Source organism: Haliaeetus albicilla, chromosome 10 (assembly GCF_947461875.1).
Source record: "Haliaeetus albicilla chromosome 10, bHalAlb1.1, whole genome shotgun sequence".
Lineage (NCBI taxonomy): Eukaryota > Metazoa > Chordata > Aves > Accipitriformes > Accipitridae > Haliaeetus > Haliaeetus albicilla.
This window is the reverse complement of record NC_091492.1, coordinates 14,035,418-14,054,457: the sequence shown is the minus strand read 5'-3', so window position 1 is coordinate 14,054,457 and position 19,040 is coordinate 14,035,418. Positions and strand designations below refer to the sequence as shown.

Genomic DNA, 19,040 nt, shown 5'->3' with positions numbered 1-19,040 from the left:
TTAATACCGGCATTCATGTCTATGAACTTGTTCAAGGACAATTATTCGATGCAGAGGTACGTGTGGAGTCTGTAATGTCACAAGAGCTCTAATCCTTCAAGTAATGGCTGGTCACAAAAGTGAAACCTGCCTGGGTTTGAACTGTGGGTCCTCTGGCAAGCTCATCATCACTGCTGCTTCTTCTCAACGGCAGTGAATATTTCTCGGTCACTCATCTTCCTTCTGAGGAAGAGAAACAAAACAATTCTTTTCACAACAGGAAGAAAAAAATCTGCCTAAATTTATGCAAATAAATAGCTGACGCTTGAAGCATGTCTATCTAGGAGTACTTAAGCTTCTATTTTAACTTCAGTCATATCTCAGCATGGTCTCTTAGTAAGCATATACAACTGCTTTGCTCTGATACTTCTGTTTCTTCACTTACAGAGTACATTATGTCTTGAATTGCATACTGTGTGATTTGCAGAAAACATGGGAGGAAATATATCATCTTCCATTTGTCCTTCCTTTTGTATTGTAGCCTGTTACCTGCACAGGGATGTGGCAGCAACTGGAATTTTTGTGTGCAGTGGCAGTAGAATTATCAAGGTCTTTTAGACTTTAATCACATTAAAGGTGAAAAAAATATTAAATCTGCAACTAAAAATAACTTTTTTTATCCTTCCTGAGATCAGAATGAAGTGTGCCACAGTAGGAATAACAATTCTTATATTCCAATTCACTATAAAACCTCAGAACTACTAAACAATAACCTGAGGATCTGATGAAAAATCTCTTCTAACAAGAGCAGTAGGCATTTTTTTCTTTCTGGTGAAGACCTGCCCGCATGCAGAGATAACTCATTCCCAGCACTCAGGGTAACTTCAACAAGGGAGCAGATTGCCAAGATAACCTGGCTGTACCTTTACCTTTGCTATTTTTCTGCCTTCAAAAACGTGCAGAATGAGTCCACCAGGTTTTGGGGCCTTGGTTTGCACATTTGGGCCAGCTTTTTTGCTAAATACACAGCCTGTGTTTGGCCCCGTATTCGTGTAGTACAGGGGAAATAACTGGCTAAAGAGGAGGCTGCAGCTTTCAGTACAGTATTTAGTCTTTAAAAAGCACTTAGGGGAATGAGAAACATTTTGATGGAAAAACAAAGAATTTGGAGCCTTATTGCTTGTGAGTGTGTTAAGGACTTTTGCTAAAACATCTGTCCTTTGAGAGTGCTCTTTCTTCTGAAAAGGGCAACTGCCTCACTTCTGCTGATTGTATTTACAAAGGGCAAAGTGAGGTTTTGCTGTACCCGTAATGGACAGAGGCTAGTGGCAAATCTTGCTCTTTCATAAATCTCAGCATTCCTTGTGGCGTCTGCTGTCAGAATCAATTAGGAATAAGTGCTTGGACTGCAGAGCCGTGGAAAGGCGGCGTGTCTCCTGCAGTGCCATGTAGGAAGTCCTCCAGCGCCAGTGGTGGGGTGGGTGCGTCTCTGGGCACCTGGGGAGACAGCCCCTGGTCCCTGCACTGGGGGACAGCGCAGTCAGTGGCTTCTTGCAAAGCCAGCAAGCAGCCGAGCTGGGAAGCACGAGTCATGACTGTTAGGGGCCAGAGCTGAGTCATCTATAATATAATCATAAGGAAACACACATTTTTCCGGAGAGAAAATCAATAGAACTTTGCACTTTTCCGTGTAATATTTCCAGTCTGCGCCATCAGCCATAGTTTGCTCACAGTTATACTGCTATAAATTCACCACGAGTTAATAGATTTCTACAAAAATGAATGGATTTACAACAGTGTAACAGAGCTTATGCTAGAGCCATGCACAGGTAAAAATACATGGAACAAAAGTAGTTTTTATAGCACACAGGTGACCTTCAAAGTGCCAAGACCTAGCAAGTAAAAAGCAAAATTACCTAGTTCCTGGTATGCTCCTTTCCTGGCAAAACTCCCAAGGAAAATAAAGCGTGCAGTCCTGCAAAACATTGCTGTGCGTGGCAAGAGGGCCAGAGACCCACCAAAGGGAAGACAGGCGAGCGAGCAGCTTCATGCTGTGATGGAGAATGCAAAAGACTGTCTGAACATGTAATTTTTCATTTCCTGCATAAAACATTTTGGAGCCTAGCCTCACTTAGAATTAGTAAGTAAATAATGTGCTCCCAAATTTGTGCGTCAAAGCTAGGTTGGTTAATGTATGAGCTGCTTCTGTTGCATTTGTTACTACACAGTAAATTTCATGCTTAGCCAGAGGCTGGCAAAGTTCATTTATTCATTATCCCCAAACTTTGGGCAGTTATTATTCAAACTCCCCTAGTACATCTATTTAATAAGAAAAGAACAGAAAATTGATGGGATCAAAAATGTTAAAGTCTTAATTAATGCTTTTAGCAAAGACTGATTGGGGGGTCAGGGGGGTGTTGTGAGAATATTAATTTGTAGTGAGCAAGCGTGCTGCCCGGTTTTGCTGGGAGCAAAGAGGGCTCTCCCAGCCCTGCCAAGGGAGCTTGGTCCCCGCAGCCCGGTGAGCTACTGCCTGCGGTGACACCACCTGCATCGCCCCAGGGGCTTTCTGCTACCAGGTAAGGGAAAACCAGTGCTACAAGCTGTGAGAGAGTGCTAAAATACCAACCTATGCAAATTATTGATTAATAGAGCGTTTAGATGATAAAACATTCACTTACGGCAGAGAAAAGATGGGATTTTTTTTTTCTGCTTCACTCTTGCAGGTTCTTGTGGTCTTTTTGTCCCCCGGCAGCCTTGTAGTACTGGAGATCACCGAGCTGCGATGCAGGGGGCTGCTGGGCATTTGAGGGCTTCGCCCTCCAGCGAGATGCCCAGAGGCAGAGCCGAGGGCTGTGTGCATATGTGGGACAGGTTTGGTTCTGTTCACACAGGAGCAGTTACAGTTATTCCATATGAAAACGAACAGGCCCTAAAAGAAAGGAAACGAGACAAAGGCTGGAAGAAACCCAGCAAGGCAGGAGGGGGGCCATGAGGGACTCCTGCGTTACCCTGTCCTGCCCCAGAGCAGCAGCAAGCAGCACCCGTTCTCTGGCCCAGCCATGTGGTTTGACAGGGGATGGGGAGGAGGAAAGGAGGAGGTTTTGTTGTTTCTAGACCATGTTTCTAAAACCCAGCAATCTCGGCTGAGTAAAGATGGATATTATTATAAAGGAAGCCAGCTGGGGAAAGTACGTGGTTCAAATCTGCATCAATGACAACCCAAACTATAGCACTGAGCAAGATGGTTTTTTTTAAGGAGCTGTGCTAACGTCAATGAATGGATTGAAATCTCCTATTTCTCCCCTGGTGACTGCCAGCCTTTTAATTATAGCGATTATGGACATTCCAAGCAAATCACAGTTATATTAAGAGTCAAATGAAAGAGGACTGCATTGTAGAGTTAGTTAATAGATTTCCCTATTTGTTGCCTATGGATTTGGTTTCCTGTTGTTGTTAAAATGTTTCTTAAATCTCACATGGAAAATCATCTGTAGTTTAATACCAATTAAATGACCAAAGTCTTGATAAATAACTTAAAAATGCATACAGTTCAATTGAGAATTATACTTTTCCAACAGGACATTTTTAGGATTTACTTTGGAGAAGATGGGAAAGGGGGTGTTAAGCTTTTTTTTTTTTTTCTATTCCGTGATCAGATCTGTCCAAAACTTTAATTATCTCTGTGTTAATACCCTTGAAATAGGAAGCATCAGATAAGACTTTGGGCGTGTTACACAGGATGAAACAAAAGATGACCCCATAAAATGGGCTCTTATTTTTGGATTTTTCTTGTTATTTTCTTTCAAAAACTGAAGTCATTGATTTTTTTAACAAACTAGAATAGAAATTCTTCATTACTAAATATTTTTCAGGCTTGTAAGTTGCTCTGACAATCCAGTGACTATCGTGACTCATTTTGGGTTTCAGGATGATCTATATAGTATCTAGGCAGGTGTTGATATTTAGGCTGTCAAAGTCAGCTGTTTTGGCAAAAAATAGTAGGATACTTCTGATTTCGAAGTGCTGTGTTTTTTATAATAGTTTTTAATTTTATTTTTTTTTTAACAGAGTGCTTCTGTATTCATAGTCTATGGCAGAGCCTTTTTTTAATGTGTATGCTGTAATTTATTTACTTAACTATTCTGGACAGTTGTATTTCAGTGCTTCCAGAGTTGATCCAAGTGACTGATACCTGTCAGTATGTCATTAACCAACTGTCTTTGCAATTTTAAAAAAGTGTCATCAGCCCCACAGGGTGAGCTTCTGTGCTGTTAGGGGAGTATGAAGAAGGTTAGTGTCAGGACTTTGACACCTCCCCTTGGTTTGCCTCATCCTTCCCTCCCAAGAAGAGCAACATGGTGGGTTGCTGTGACCTAGATAGGAGCAGCTTGGCCAGACTTCAGCAAAGCATCTGATAACCGAATTACCCCTTGGGACATGTGCCCTTCCAAGGCATCGGGCAGCCCTGGGCTGGGGGATAGTCTGTGCTCCAAGACATGCACTCAGGGAATCAGTCCTCTGGGGCCTTCGGAGCATCACCAACATGGTGGCAAGTATGCTTTTTTTTTTTTTTTTTTGTTTCTCTGCTTTCTGGGATGCCCTCAGAAGGCACTGAATGCGGGACAGCAGGGGCTGGGCCACCAGGCTCCCAAAGCTGTGGACAGTGCAGCTCAGGATATCTCTTGCCCAGCATCCCCATGCACACTCATCCTTGCGTGCTCTGCTCCGGCAGGACAGCCACTGCCTCTCCCCCAGCTTTGAGCCAGCAAGGACAGCAGGAGCACAAGGAAAAGCCACCCATTGGGTCCTGAAGGGACCCTTAAGTGCCTCAGGATTTAAAGGTCTGCTTTCCCTAGTTAAACTAATCCTATGTCTCCAACAGGAATTAGGATGTTGTTGAAACACCCCACATTGTTATACTGAACACACATTGCTCTGAGCTCTGGAAAGCTGGAAGTAGCTTGTCAGTGTGCCTTGCCATGACTAAGCCAAGCAGCACGTGAGCTTGGGAGCTGTGCTCGCTTGGGAACGTTGATAAATCTTTGGACAAGGACGTGGTGTGCACATCTAAATCCAAGTCAGGCCAAAGAATAACTGCACTGAGTGATTATCTAGACCAAACCTTGTCTGTTAGTGATACCTGTTACCCTGAGGGGAATACAGCACTCAAAGTGCACAAGAGTAGCTAAAGGCAACAGAATCAAATGAGATGATGAAAATGTACAGTTTGATCAAGGAAACTTCAGTTACTTTATGATCTTTACCAAATAACACTCACATTTGTGATTCATTTGTGATTCATTTATGCTAATTCAGTGCAAGACAGTAAAAATACAATCATTCAGTGCTACAAATAATTATGATAGTGTAATCCATTTATCGAGTGCTTGGATAGAATTTCAACTTTTACAGTATAGTGGTATGAAAGTCTCAAGTTCGTTAAATGCACAGCAAGGTGTTAATTGCAATCCTGGTTAAAATGAACCTTGGTTTATTGTAAAGTGACTGGTTGAGCTAATGACTGTGTATCTGAGCTAGCTACGTCCCACTGAAGTCAGCAGCCAGGCTCCTTATGTTGTGAAGTCTCTTAGTAACACTGGCGTTTCAGTCTCCAGAGAAGTAAGGAGTGTTTGACAAGACAGGAAGACCAAAACTGAGTACGTACCGGTGCATTGATCCTGTTGTGGGTTTGTTGATGTGGCCACCTTGCAGTTTTTCAGCATGTAGGGAGAGAGAGAAGAAAGGTGCGCCTCACTGCTGCCAGAACGGGGGGAGCTTAAACCCGAACAAATAGTAGTTAGCAACACGCACCAGGCACCTGTCAAAATCTGAACTGTAACATGATTTAATACCAAGACTGAGTAAATGGAACCAAGTCCAGCTTGCCACAGTGTTAAATGTGAGAAGTTGAACGTTTTGCAATATTTTTCAAGAACATAAAATCTTATTAACCAGTTATTTTAAGACCAGAGAGGTCTTATGCCACTTACGCTAGACTAAAGCATTCCACTAAAGCAAACCATCTCAAAATCAAATGTGTGGAGCTTTGCTGGGTTCAGAAAGTGTTTGTCAACCTGGCCATAAATGCGCATGGAAAAGTCAACCAAGTTTAGGCTCATTACCCAGGGTAATTCAAACCTTGCCACTGCAAGTTTTTGGGACAGAGGAGCACCAGAGAAAGCACTGCTCACATTCAGGGCCATGAATACACCGTGTATTCACACAGGGCGTTTCCTTTCATTCAGTGCTCATCTGTTGCTGCTGGCATCTACAGGGCTTGGGAAAAACATTGTCCAGTTTGTTGTTTATAGCTGGGAGTATGATTGCAAAATGGCGAGGAAGGAGAAGAGGCAGTGTGGGAAGCCATGGGGGCCATTTACCTGGGGACACTGTAAAACTCACCTGCTGTGATGTCTTGGGAGTAGGAGACAGACACACTGTACAGCCTGCGCAGGGAACGTGCTCAGTCATTTCTGCCATCATGCTGAAGCCATTTATTTTTATTTGAGCAACACTTGACATTCCCAAAACAGCCGTATGGAGCTCAAGGAGACAGGTGAATAAGCAGGAGCAGCACAATTTGCCACAGCTCAAAGTTTCACTCTGCTCTAGAACAAGCTTTTCTCAGTGGAGAAAACTGTGTTTGTTTTTTCTTTATATGCCGTACCAAGTAGCAAAGGTGTTTTCCCAAATAAACTCACTAATAATAATTTTCGTTATGCATCCCTAGCTAATTGAGGTGCAATGAAGTGCATAATTCAAATGCTGTCTAGCCTGAGGGCTTAAACAAAAGCTTAACGCTGCCTGCAAACCAGAGCAGAGATAGCTGATGTGACAACTGCCTATCAGTACGCTGCAGGCTTTCAAACGAGCAGGCAGCATAGGTGCACTACCTGATTGCAGCTTAAATTCTGCCCACAGTCGTGCCTGCTTGGTTCAGTGTAGTTACTCAATGGCCAATAAGGCATTAAATAGTGGCAATGTACAGCTTATTTCAGGAGAGAGTATTTTAACAGCACAGGTGACTATCATTCATGCACTAAGAAACCAGGACACAGCATACCAAATTTAGTTTAGCTAAGGTAAAATAATTGTAGTAGAGCAATGCTGACCCCAGCTACTGAGTGATGACACCTGGCTTTTGCTGCACAGTAGAGATTAGGGTTTTTTCTGGTTTGTTTTCCTCCCTCTCTTGTTATATATATTTCATGTATATAGCATGCATTTAGTATTCAGATGTTTAAGACAAAACCCCAACATTGTGGAGAGAGAAGTGCCCTTCAAGCCCAGCAGCACAAACCACGGTCTCATGGAAACAGCAATTGCAAGTGGAAAATAGCCTCTGCTGTGCAGCACTTCTACTTTGTTATATTGCAATATATTTTCTTATTGTTCATGTGACCCTGCCAGTATGTAAAAATGGTTGTTGACAGTTTCTTTGTTTTTGTTTTATTATAATGTAATTTGTGGGATGCTGAAAGTCTGCAAGTTAGTTGTACTTGACTGACATTTCTGAGAGTCAAAAAATTGCTATGTATACTTGACTGAGATTAAAATGTGTAGACTGTGTATAGCTGTATCCTGCTTACAAAGCGCAGGATTAGAAAGCTTCCATTAAATTGTTATTTTCAGTTATTATTAGCTCCTAAATCAGTTAATATAATTTTTTTCCCATAATGAATGCACAGCATTGTAAGCCTAAATGCCATATTTTCTATTGATCTATTTCCACAACCTGTTTAGTGAAATAATTAAAATGATTTACAAGGCTGACCCAATATCTTAGTGGTTTAGTAAATCATGTTGCCGTGTGGGAGGCTCGATTAGTTTTAAACTCACAGCTCTTGGCAAGCAACAGGACCTTGGAGCGGAGCTGCAGCAAGTGCCGTACTGTGTCTGAAGGTGCGCTCAAAGCCAGCCTGTGGAAACACTTCCTCTGATGCGCAGGGAGAACAAGGGCTTCAACTGGTTTGTTCGTTCATCACCTCTGTTCAAAGTAGGAAAATTTCTTGGTGCTACCAAGCCAGAACAGAATTTGAGCTGCAATCTGCAGGTAATGTATCTTCACTGGCAACTTGAACATCCCTGTTTTCTACCCCCAGAACTGACCTCATATGTCTGTGTGAGCAGCAAAAAGGGGGGCAACTGTGGAGCTTGGTAGTTTTACATGCAAGACAATGTGGGAAATGATTATTTCTATCTTTTTTCGGTTTTTTTAACTCGTAAGAAGAAGACGACTATAAACACAATCTCTGTTTAAATGCCAGGGTTATGAAAGGGCTCAGTAGGATTCAGTAGCATCAAGACAGAGCTACACTAAGGCATGCCCCAAAGTCTCTTAAAGTCTCTGGAATTCCCTTTGGTAATCTCAGAGGGCCATAGGTAACTCCTCAGGTGATAGGGAGGCCTCCATTAAGACGATCTCCCTGACACAGCAGCCCCTCCTGTAACTATGCCAGCGTTCCTGACTCCTCCACGTCTCCCACAGCTCTTACAGGCAAACGCACAGGGCTGATACAGGTAGGACTTACAAAATATTCCCGGGTTTTGTGGGATAATTAGAAGAATAGACACATAGTGAACAAGAGACACAATGGGGCTGTTCAATCTGGGCCAGAGGCACCTGCAAGCAGCAGGCCCCAAGGACACAGCGAAGGCTAACTGTTGCTACAAAGTTTGATGAAATATGCACAAGAAGCTGAACAAGATGAGCCTACGTGACTTAAAGCAGGACACCAGGCAAGAGAAAGACAGGAGGAACCATTCGCGTGATCAGAAGGCTTTATCCAATCGAACTATTGCCTTAGGCGCGTGAACAGCATATGCTAACCAGTCAGTAGATGGCTTGCACATGGCTATGGTATATAACCAAGTGTTACATAGCAATTAAACGGAGAAATCGCTTGATCCACAGTATCTGTGTCGGTCTGTTTCTCCCCAGGGCGAGTCCCTGGTGATGCATCGTTTCTCCTAGATTGTCGCGACAGGAAGGTGCGACAAGTGGTGACCCCGAGGTGATCACGGCGCTGAGTGCGCGAGGTGTGCAGAGTGCACATGGTGTTTTGGCTGGCCAGCCGGATAGAAGATTGCCCGTGGGGCGACCCTGCCAGTGACAATGGCATCCATCAGATCGATTATTCAGGTATTAAAGGCGGTAGGCAGGGAGGTGGACTGTGGAGTGCATAGGGCTCCAGTCACCAATCTCATCGAATGGATGATGCAACGGGGCTTCATAGTAAAGCCGGGAGAGTTATTTGATGTGTCGCGGCTGCAGGCTGCGTGCGAGGAGTCAATGGAAGAGTGTCTGAGTGGGAAAAAAGGAGCTGCAGATAAGCTCGAGGCTCTGGGTTCAGTGTTAACAGTGTTGAGGAAAGGAAGGGAGGCGAAGGCGGTTTGGATGGCGGCTACAGCGGCGTTACGAGGGGAAAAGGTCAATTCGGTAGATTTACAAGCTGATAAGGAAAATGAAAGTGAACAGGAGGTGTCAGGGGAAGTGTCAAAGGAGCAGGGGGAGAGGCTGGGAAAGGCGGAGGGTATTTCGGATGCATTGGCGTTTCCAGTTTCGCGCGGGCAAGCAGGGGATCTTCCTTTTGGATATCCACCCTTTCCCCCGCCAGGGTTGTTTTCATATGAGGCGGAGGACCTGCCTGATCAAGTCCTGCCGGTAGCAGCGCGGGCAGCAGAGGCCCACCCGCCAGAGACTGGTACAGTCACGGGTCCTAGTGCACCACCGATGTCTTTGATGGAGGTAGATCCGAATGAAAAAGAAAGTCGCGTTAGAGGGAAGTTACAAGCGGATGAAGTTCCATTGCCAGACTCGGACGAGGAGGTTGTGTCGAAACCGGGACAGAATCAGGTCACAGAGGTGGTGGAGATTTTGGCGAAATTTAGAAATTTAGCAGCAAATATTGAACAGACAGTGGAGCATGCTCAAGGTGTTGTAGATCATGCAGCACAGCCTCCAATGTTTACAGATTGGAATTTAATAGCAAAGAATTGTATCTTAGAGGGTGTTGATTTCAAACCTTCAGATGAAGGGGGAGCGTTAGTGTGTCCGTTGTTAATTACTCCCAATGGACCGAGATGGCAACCATTAGATTATAAGCTGGTGAAAGAATGGCAGATAAGTTGCAGAGATGATGGATTGAATGGCCCAAGGACGCGAGCTCTGCTAGATGTAATTTATGCTCAGCCGTTGTTACCATTTGACTCGAGACAGTTGGCGCGTGCAGCACTCACGGCACCTTTGATGTGCCTTTGGGAGCAGGCATTTAAAGAGGAGGCAGAAGCAGTTGTGTTAAGATGCTCTCACTCCAGGACACAATTTGGCAGGAGTTACTATGGAGCAGTTAGTAGGGACTGGACAGCATGCGGCCCCTCAGACTCAGGCTAGATTGCGAGGTCGGGTGATAGTGGCTTCTTCAACTTGTGCCAGGAGTGCGTTTGCAAAGGTCGGGAAGTTTGAAAAGAAAAGAGTGCCATATACAAAGGTTATTCAGAGAGTTAATGAACCATATCAGGATTTTTTAGAACGTTTGCAAAAGGCAGCTGAGGTGGCGGATATACTGGACGAGGTTAAGCCAGTTCTTGCAAAAGAGCTAGCTCGCACTCAGGCAAATGACCAGACAAAGCAAATTTTAATGCAGTTACCAGCAAAAGCCTCAGTAGCAGATATGATTAAACGAGTTTTGGAAGCAGAGGCTCAAACCACGGCGACACCTGTCGTTGCAGCGGTTGCAGCTTGTCCTGGTTTCAGCTGGGATGTAGTTAACTGTCTTCCTAGTAGCTGGTACAGTGCTATGTTTTGAGTTCAGTATGTGAAGAATGTTGATAACACTGATGTTTTCAGTTGTTGCTCAGTAGCGTTTAGACTACAGTCAAGGATTTTTCAGCTTCTCATGCCCAGCCAGGGCACCTGACCCAAACTGGCCAACAAGGTATTCCATACCATGTGACGTCCCATCTAGTTTAGGAACTGGGAAGGGGGGGGCAGGGATTCGCCGCTCAGGGACTGGCTGGGTGTCGGTCGGCGGGTGGTGAGCAATTGCCCTGCGCATCATTTGTACATTTCAATCCTTTTATTACTACTGTTGTCATTTTATTAGTGTTATCATTATTAGTTTCTTCTTTTCTGTTCTATTAAATCGTTCTTATCTCAACCCAGGAGTTTTACTTCTTTTCCTGATTTTCTCCCCCATCCCACTGGATGGGGGGGGAGTGAGTGAGCGGCTGCGTGGTGCTTAGTTGCTGGCTGGGGTTAAACCACGACACAGCTGTATTGCGCAATCGAACAAAAGGCCCAGGGAAAAGCATTTCTTGTTTTGGCTGTGGGGGAAGTGGCCATATCAGAAGCCAGTGTCCTTCGGTGTCCAGAGCTAATCAGGGAAGGACTTTAAATTTAGAACAAAAGAAGAGTTGTTTTCGCTGTGGAAAAGTAGGGCATCTAGCGAAACAGTGTCGTATGACATGGAACGGGGAACAACCGGGAAACTACAGGGGCAGTCCCAGCACGGGGCAAGCGGGACTGCCAGGGAACAATCCGTCCCACCAAGTGTATCCAGTGGAGTGCCGAGAGTCACTGACGATTGGACAACGAAAGGACTAACCCCTGCCCTGGAAGATGACCACCAACAGGCTTTAAAAACCATTACAGGGGTGTGGGTAGAACGACCAACAATGGTAACATTGAAGGGAGGAGGATCGGGAAGGAGTGCGGGTGGAATCTTGGTGGGCGATGGGGCTCACAAATGGGGAGTCGATATTATTCCGGACATACCCACTGAAACAAATGACACAATACAAGCTACTATAGTTCCCCTCACTGAAATACCAATGTATATTCCTGAAGATACTCCTATGGCCCATTTGGTATTAGATATGTCGAGACGACCTACCCTTGACTGCATATTGCAGCCAGTATGCGAGCGATGGGGACAGACCCTATGTCAAATTAGAGCCCTTTTAGACTCTGGGGCTGATGTCACAGTAATCCCACAAGAAGTCTGGCCAATAACATGGCCTTTGGAAGAGACCAGCATCTCAGTAACAGGGGTCGGTGGAAGTCGTGGTACCCAAAAAAGCCTCTTGCCAATTCAGATCCAAATAAAAGGAGAGAGTCAATCGACAGTCATCAAACCTTTTATTTTAAAAGGACTTCCTTTACCCCTGTTAGGGAGAGACGCTATGCAGGGCCTATCGCTTCGCATAGTTTCTGACCCACAGTTAAGCACTAATCCGCATTTTTTGTAGGGGCCGCTGGCCAGCACCCACCAGCCATAGCCATGAATTGGAAGACCCAGCAGCCGGTGTGGGTTGACCAGTGGCCCCTTCCTCAAGAAAAATTGTTTCAGCTGCAGCTATTAGTACAGCACGAAGTAGAAAAAGGGCATTTAGTCCCGACCACCAGTCCATGGAATTGTCCTGGTTTTGTCATCCAAAAGAAGTCAGGTGCATCTTTTGCATGACCTTAGGGCAGTCAATGCTGTTCTTGAGGACATGGGACCTTTACAACCAGGCCTGCCTTGGCCGTCCATGTTACCTCAAGACTGGCCAGTCGCGGTAATTGACATAAAAGACTGTTTCTTTTCTATTCCACTCCATCCGGATGAACAACCCAGATTCGCGATGACGATCCCGACGATCAAGAACCAGTACAACGCTATCATTGGATGGTGTTACCACAGGGGATGAAAAATTCCCCAACTCTGTGTCAGTGGTTTGTTTCTCGCGCGTTGCGTCAGTTTCGAGATACACATCAGAATTGGGTCCTGTATCATTATATGGATGATATTTTGCTATGTGGGGAGGGAGATATTAACACGACCTTAGAACACCTGATTCAAGTTCTTAAAGAACATGGTCTAGAAATAGCACCTGAAAAAGTACAGAAAACTGCTCCAGTGAAATATTTGGGTACACTCATTCAGAGGCGGGCGGTCCAGCCACAAAAACTGCAAATTGAACATCAGGTATCAACCCTACACGACCTACAAGTGCTGGTTGGTAATCTGCAATGGTTAAGACAGTTTATTCCTATTACACACACGGAATTACAACCCTTGTTAGCAGATTTAGCAGGAACCCCAGATGTCGCAGCTCCTCGAACATTGACAAGTACACAAAAGGCTGTGTTACGGCAAATAGCTACTAAACTAGCTCACAGGAGTCTCAACCGTTATACACCAGAAGTCCCACTAGAATTACATATAACCATGCAACGAGAAGGAGCAAACGGACTCATATATCAATTTGTCGGTTCACGGGTATGCCCTCTGTTGTGGCTATATACCAGTTATCCAAAACAAGCCGCACCACAATTTTTAGTGGCATTAGCAGATGCGATCTCTCGAGGACGACGAGGAATGCAGCAGTTGTCTGGGAGAGATCCTAAATTTATTTCAACATCTGTCAGTCCCCGTAATTTTGAACAATTAATAACGTTTGATATGTATTTGCAAGCATCCTTAGCAGATTTTACAGGACAAATTATCCCAGCTAGGGGTGACCCTCTCATTAAAAGCCTTTTATCGTCCACCTTTAAACCACAAACACCCATTTCAGAAAAACCCCTCCAAGGCCTCACAGTATTCACTGATGCCTCTGGAGCGACCCAGCAGGCAGCTATGGCCTGGTTTTCTGACAACCGATGGCATACCAGAACTTGGAAAAGTCAAGGATCGGTTCAAATTTTAGAACTACATGCAGTATTAACCTGTCTACCTGGCCTACCACCCCTTTAAACATTGTCACGGACAGCGAATATGTATATAGATTAACACAACGATGTAAACAAAGTTTGCCAGGAGGGACTGGGCCTGCTCGCGAACTCTTGTCAGTTTTAGAAAAAAGACAAAGCCTTGTTATTTTTTGCACACATTAATAGTCACACACAGATATCGGGTGCCTTAACGGAGGGAAATGCTCATGCAGACAAAGCAGCAGGAACCCTCATTCAATCAGTAGGTATTCCCATTTTACAACAAGCCAAACTTTCTCATGAATTTTTTCATCAAGGGGCAAGGGCACTAGCAAAGCAATTTCGGCTACCCTTGTCTGATGCTCGAGCAGTGGTTGCTTCCTGTCCACACTGTCGTCAAACTAACTCCTGGACATGGGGAATCATCCCCCGAGGTCTACAACCAAATCAAATTTGGCAACAAGACGTTACTATCTATGAACCTTTTAAACCCCGGAAGTATTTACATGTCACTGTAGACACCTGTAGCGGTTATATCTGTCCCACTGCTGAAACTAAGAGTAACACAACGGCCACCATACGACATATTTGTCAAGCCATCAGTGTCTTGGGAGTCCCTCAAGAGATCAAAACAGATAATGGCCCCAACTATGTCAGTTCTCGAGTTCACGAATTTCTGCACAAATGGGGCATCACACATACAACCGGAATACCCTACAATTCCACAGGTCAAGCAATAGTTGAGCGAGCCCATCAAACCCTAAAGACGCAGTTAGATCGTCTTAGGGAGGGGGAGAAGGTACCTGTAAGCTACCAAAATGAACTGTTATCCAAGGCCTGCGTGGTACTAAATCATATGCCACGGGGTAATTCAGACCCATCTCAGCATCACACTGCGGCACAACGACATTTTTCTGCTACGTCGTTGTCTGACCGCGTGCTAGGAGCGCCAGTTCGGTACCGAGATCCAATCACAATGGAGTGGCAAGGACCAGTACCCATTTTACAGTGGGGGCGAGGATACGCCTGTGTCCAGACAGACAGTGGACCCAGATGGGTACCAGCCAAATGGATCCGTCTGGATGTACAAGGAACCAATAAAGACTAAGATATCTGCGTGTCGTTGCAGATCGTTATGATGATGCAATGCCTCTCGGAGACTAACAGTCGGAATTTTTGGCAATGGATGCAGGACGAGATGGGAGGACCGATATGCCTCCGAACGACATCCCTCTCAGACCCGATCAGTACATGTGTCTATGGAATACGGTTACCGCAGGACAAACTTTGTGCATTGACAAAGAATCTAAACAGCAAACAGCACTTCTGGACCCCTCAGACTGGGAAAATTAATTTTACCCTGCCACGTGTGAATTTGACGACGAGCTATTATGATCCAATGGACACGGACTTTGTGAATACATTTGGCAAAGTAATCTCTGATGGTCTTTGGCTGAATACCATGCAACCGAAAATAAAAGCTTATTCCTCATTGGAAAAACACGGTGCTATGAAGGGCACCAGAGGGATGAACTGCACCATCAAGTTGTTGGAAGCAGCAAAACCACACCCTGGACTCACGCCGCAACCTTGGCAGCTGGGCGGAACCTTTAGGAAGAATAAAACAGTACCATGGGTCTGGCTGGTAGGAGAGGAGAGCAGAGAACACTTGGCTATGCCCAGTGAAGACGTTTTACTATCAGACTTTACCATCACAGCAACCTTCACTAGAACATCCAGTGGCCTTGTTGGGGTCGGCAGTGGCATCTATCTAAATCAGATCAAAGGGACAGCCTTGACACCTCTAGAACTACCGTATAACTTAGTACTTCTCTGTGGCTTGACAGCGTATAAAATGATACCCCCAGGACCACGGGGAGGACTATGTTCCATAGGGCGACTGAAAGCCTGGGCACCCACAGAAAAGGACTTGGTCAATGTGACACATCGAGAGAGGAGAAACGTACAGATGGCAAAGTTGGATGGTTCCTGTAATCCCACAGTTCGTCTACCCACCGATTTTCTATATTTGACGATTTCATCACTTACTCCAGTAGGACCTTGGGTAAACAGAATGAACATACAAGCTTTAGCCTGCCTGATTCTAAAACAAGGAAATGCCACTGCTCGAGCCATCGATGAATTAGCAAATCTTCAAGAAGCGACTATGAATCAATTACAGGTATTAATTCCACCCATAGATTTCTTACTGGCCCAATTTGATGTAGGGTGTAAGCAGAACAACACCGTTTTTCCAGAATTTTGTTGTTTAGACTTTAAAGACAACACCGACACACTGAGAACCATCAGACGACAAGCCGAGATCATTCGACAACTCCAAGATACCATAAAGGTAGTAGGTCTTCCAGATGTTCCTAGGGATTGGTTTGGCTGGTTGAAAAAATGGGGTCTTTCCATAGTTGAGGGTCTGTGTGTTTTGGCTGTTATCTGTATGATCATTCCCTGTGCTCTAGTGCTTTTGAAAAATATGCTAGATAGAATAGTTAAGCAAACTATGCAAGCCTACGTATTGTACTCACCTGTTGTAGATGAAGTCCAACTCAATTGTGCTTAGGTAGGGGGAATTGTGGGATAATTAGAAGAATAGACACATAGTGAACAAGAGACACAATGGGGCTGTTCAATCTGGGCCAGAGGCACCTGCAAGCAGCAGGCCCCAAGGACGCAGCGAAGGCTAACTGTTGCTACAAAGTTTGATGAAATATGCACAAGAAGCTGAACAAGATGAGCCTACGTGACTTAAAGCAGGACACCAGGCAAGACAAAGACAGGAGGAACCATTCGTGTGATCAGAAGGCTTTATCCAATCGAACTATTGCCTTAGGCGCATGAACAGCATATGCTAACCAATCAGTAGATGGCTTGCGCATGGCTATGGTATATAACCAAGCGTTACATAGCAATTAAACGGAGAAATCGCTTGATCCACAGTATCTGTGTCGGTCCGTTTCTCCCCAGGGCGAGTCCCTGGTGATGCATTGTTTCTCCTAGATTGTCGCGACGGGAAGGTGCGACAGGTTTGTTTCTAGCTCACCTCCCAGTGTTACGGTAACGCTAACAGGGAGCCCTCGGAGCAGGGGCAGAAGGACACTACAGCAAGTGCCTGGGAGGAGACCTAGCAGCCAGTCTCTGTAGCAAGAGCAAACTAAAGTACTATTAAGAAAAGGTGGTAGCAACCCTCTTTGTCATGAAAAAACGTGCCTTTTGACAGCTACAGTCTGGAACAAAAGGGACTGACGTGACTTCTGTGGGATCAGTGCAACAGCTGCAAAGCAAGCAGCGTGCAGCCAGGGCCAGCCCTCATGGGAATCACACCCCCGCAAGGTCCTGCCCTGGCCAGCCAAACGGGGAGGACATCCCCTGGGGGGACATGTGCAGGCAGAAAGGTCACAGACGTCCATCCTGGTCCATGGCAGGAAGGACAGAGCCTGTAGCTCTGGAATCAGTCAGCATTTGAGACGCCATTTATAGTGTCTCCACTTGCAATCCCTGAGCAAGCCTCAAGCTTGCTTTCAAGCATCTCTTACTTTTTTTTTTTTAAGTTCTATTCTTTTGCATAATTATACAAAGAAAAGAAAAACTTCCTATAAAAACTTAAAAATTTTAAGACAGTTGTTGGATGCACTTTGCGGTATGTCATTATCTTCCTTCCCTGACCTTAACCTGCCACCATTTCTATTTTGCTTTAAATGGACCTGTAATTTCACGATATGAATTCAGCTGGAACTACTCTTTCTGTTAAATAAACTTTACCTTTGTGCTGACTGCTCCAGGCTCTGAAAAAAACAAACAAAAAAAAACCCCCACACTTCTTGCTTGTGACTGTTCCAAAACATAGGTCTGAAATTCAAAAAGAAGTGTTGGTAAATGGGCTGTAATCACACTGAAGGGCAAACGAGTATTCCTCCTCTAAGGCAGAAAATAAAATCTGTTTTGCTTCTGCTGCCTCCATGCTGATAGTTTTACAGATCAGAAGACTTTTTAAAGAAGCCTGATATGCTGCAGTGTGTGTTTCAGAGCTGAAATACCTATAGCCATGCCCTTAACACACACTTGGAAGTGTAAATTGGGGCCTCATTTCTACAAGCACCATGCACCCAGCAGAACCTCACGCTGCCAGCAGTGGAGGGCCGGTGCGGTGGCACACAACACCAGCAAGTCCCAGCAACTCCAGGTGCATCACGGGGCAGAGCGTGTAATGTTAATGGCATATCTATCCTCTAATGCAGGCAGCTGTGTGCATGAGAGCTGTAGGGATGTTATGAGAGCTTGACAGCTGTGACAAATAGGATTGAAACTGGACACAAGGGTCAAAAATGACCCCAAGAGGGACCGTAACACACACACTGCCCGTGCACACAGCGGGGTCACAGTCGCCTCACCGCCTTCCGCATCAGGCAAACATCTCCTCCACTTCAATATCTGTCTGGCCTCAGAATTAGTTTTCTTCCAGAACAGGACAACCACAAACCAGAAGGAACTGGGCAGCTCTGTCAATGGTAAGTGCCACATCGCTAAAGCTGGCGGGGTCCTGAGCAGAGACTTACTCATTGCCTGGAGCCCAGATGGCACATGCAGTTCTCTTAGTGATTACCAGTGCACTTTTACATAGAAGTCAGTCCTTCACTGCACCTCCTCTGTGCGCCATCCTTGAGCTTACCGTACTCTCGGATAACTGCTGTTCTTCCTGTAGGTGCAATCCACCACTGCAGCACTCTTAATTTCACACTTGCATAACTCTTGGAAATCCTTTTAAACCACGCCAACACAGGGTGACACAAGCTCAAGCTACTTGCTAAGTAGGGGTCTGTACTTACTGAGCTGTGGCAAAGCAAAGGATCCCCTGGCAGCTGTCTGCAACTGTGGTTGGGGTCAGTTAGAAGTCTGTGATTAGTTAATTCTGTTTAGATTAAACATTGTCTCTCCCCCATTCTCACCCACTGTTCTGGTTTTAAGAAGTATAAGGTGCTTAATAATCTCTACCACCCGAAATAATCACTGGCAGGATGAAAGCTCTCCCCCTCCCACCCACACCATTTTGTCCCACTGCAAAATGTATAAATGAATCTCATGCTAAAATTAACATACATTGCTGAGGCAAATGAATTGGCATCTGCATGTATATCTATTAGCTTCCAGCATTTCCTGAGAGGGCTTTTCATTTAATTACCAGCCTGACAGGCTAGCTCACTCCGGAACTGCAGCCGCATTTATTACTTTTATCTCCTTGGACACCTGCCTGCCTCTGTGGTTTATCAGATTTCTACTGAAGAGAGAGACAAAATATTTTCTATTGCACCAGGTTATTGTTTCTCAAACAGGGTTTTTTTGGTTGACTTTG

At 45.0% G+C, this 19,040-nt stretch overlaps 1 long non-coding RNA gene across 2 annotated transcripts in view; it reads right to left on the bottom strand.

Moving 5' to 3' along the window:
* The window catches only part of LOC138687255 (uncharacterized), a 47,942-nt gene that overhangs the window by 1,390 nt on the left and 27,512 nt on the right, over window positions 1–19,040 (bottom strand). Inside the window, exons 2-6 of one of the 2 annotated variants that reach the window (XR_011326503.1) lie at window positions 6,385–7,969; window positions 5,648–5,757; window positions 2,661–2,911; window positions 1,896–2,030; window positions 131–222 (exon numbers count right to left, since the gene is read on the bottom strand). This is a non-coding gene — a long non-coding RNA (uncharacterized lncRNA). Of the gene's footprint in view, window positions 1–130; window positions 223–1,895; window positions 2,031–2,660; window positions 2,912–5,647; window positions 7,970–19,040 lie in introns of both variants that reach the window. The other variant, XR_011326502.1, reaches the window with a different exon arrangement.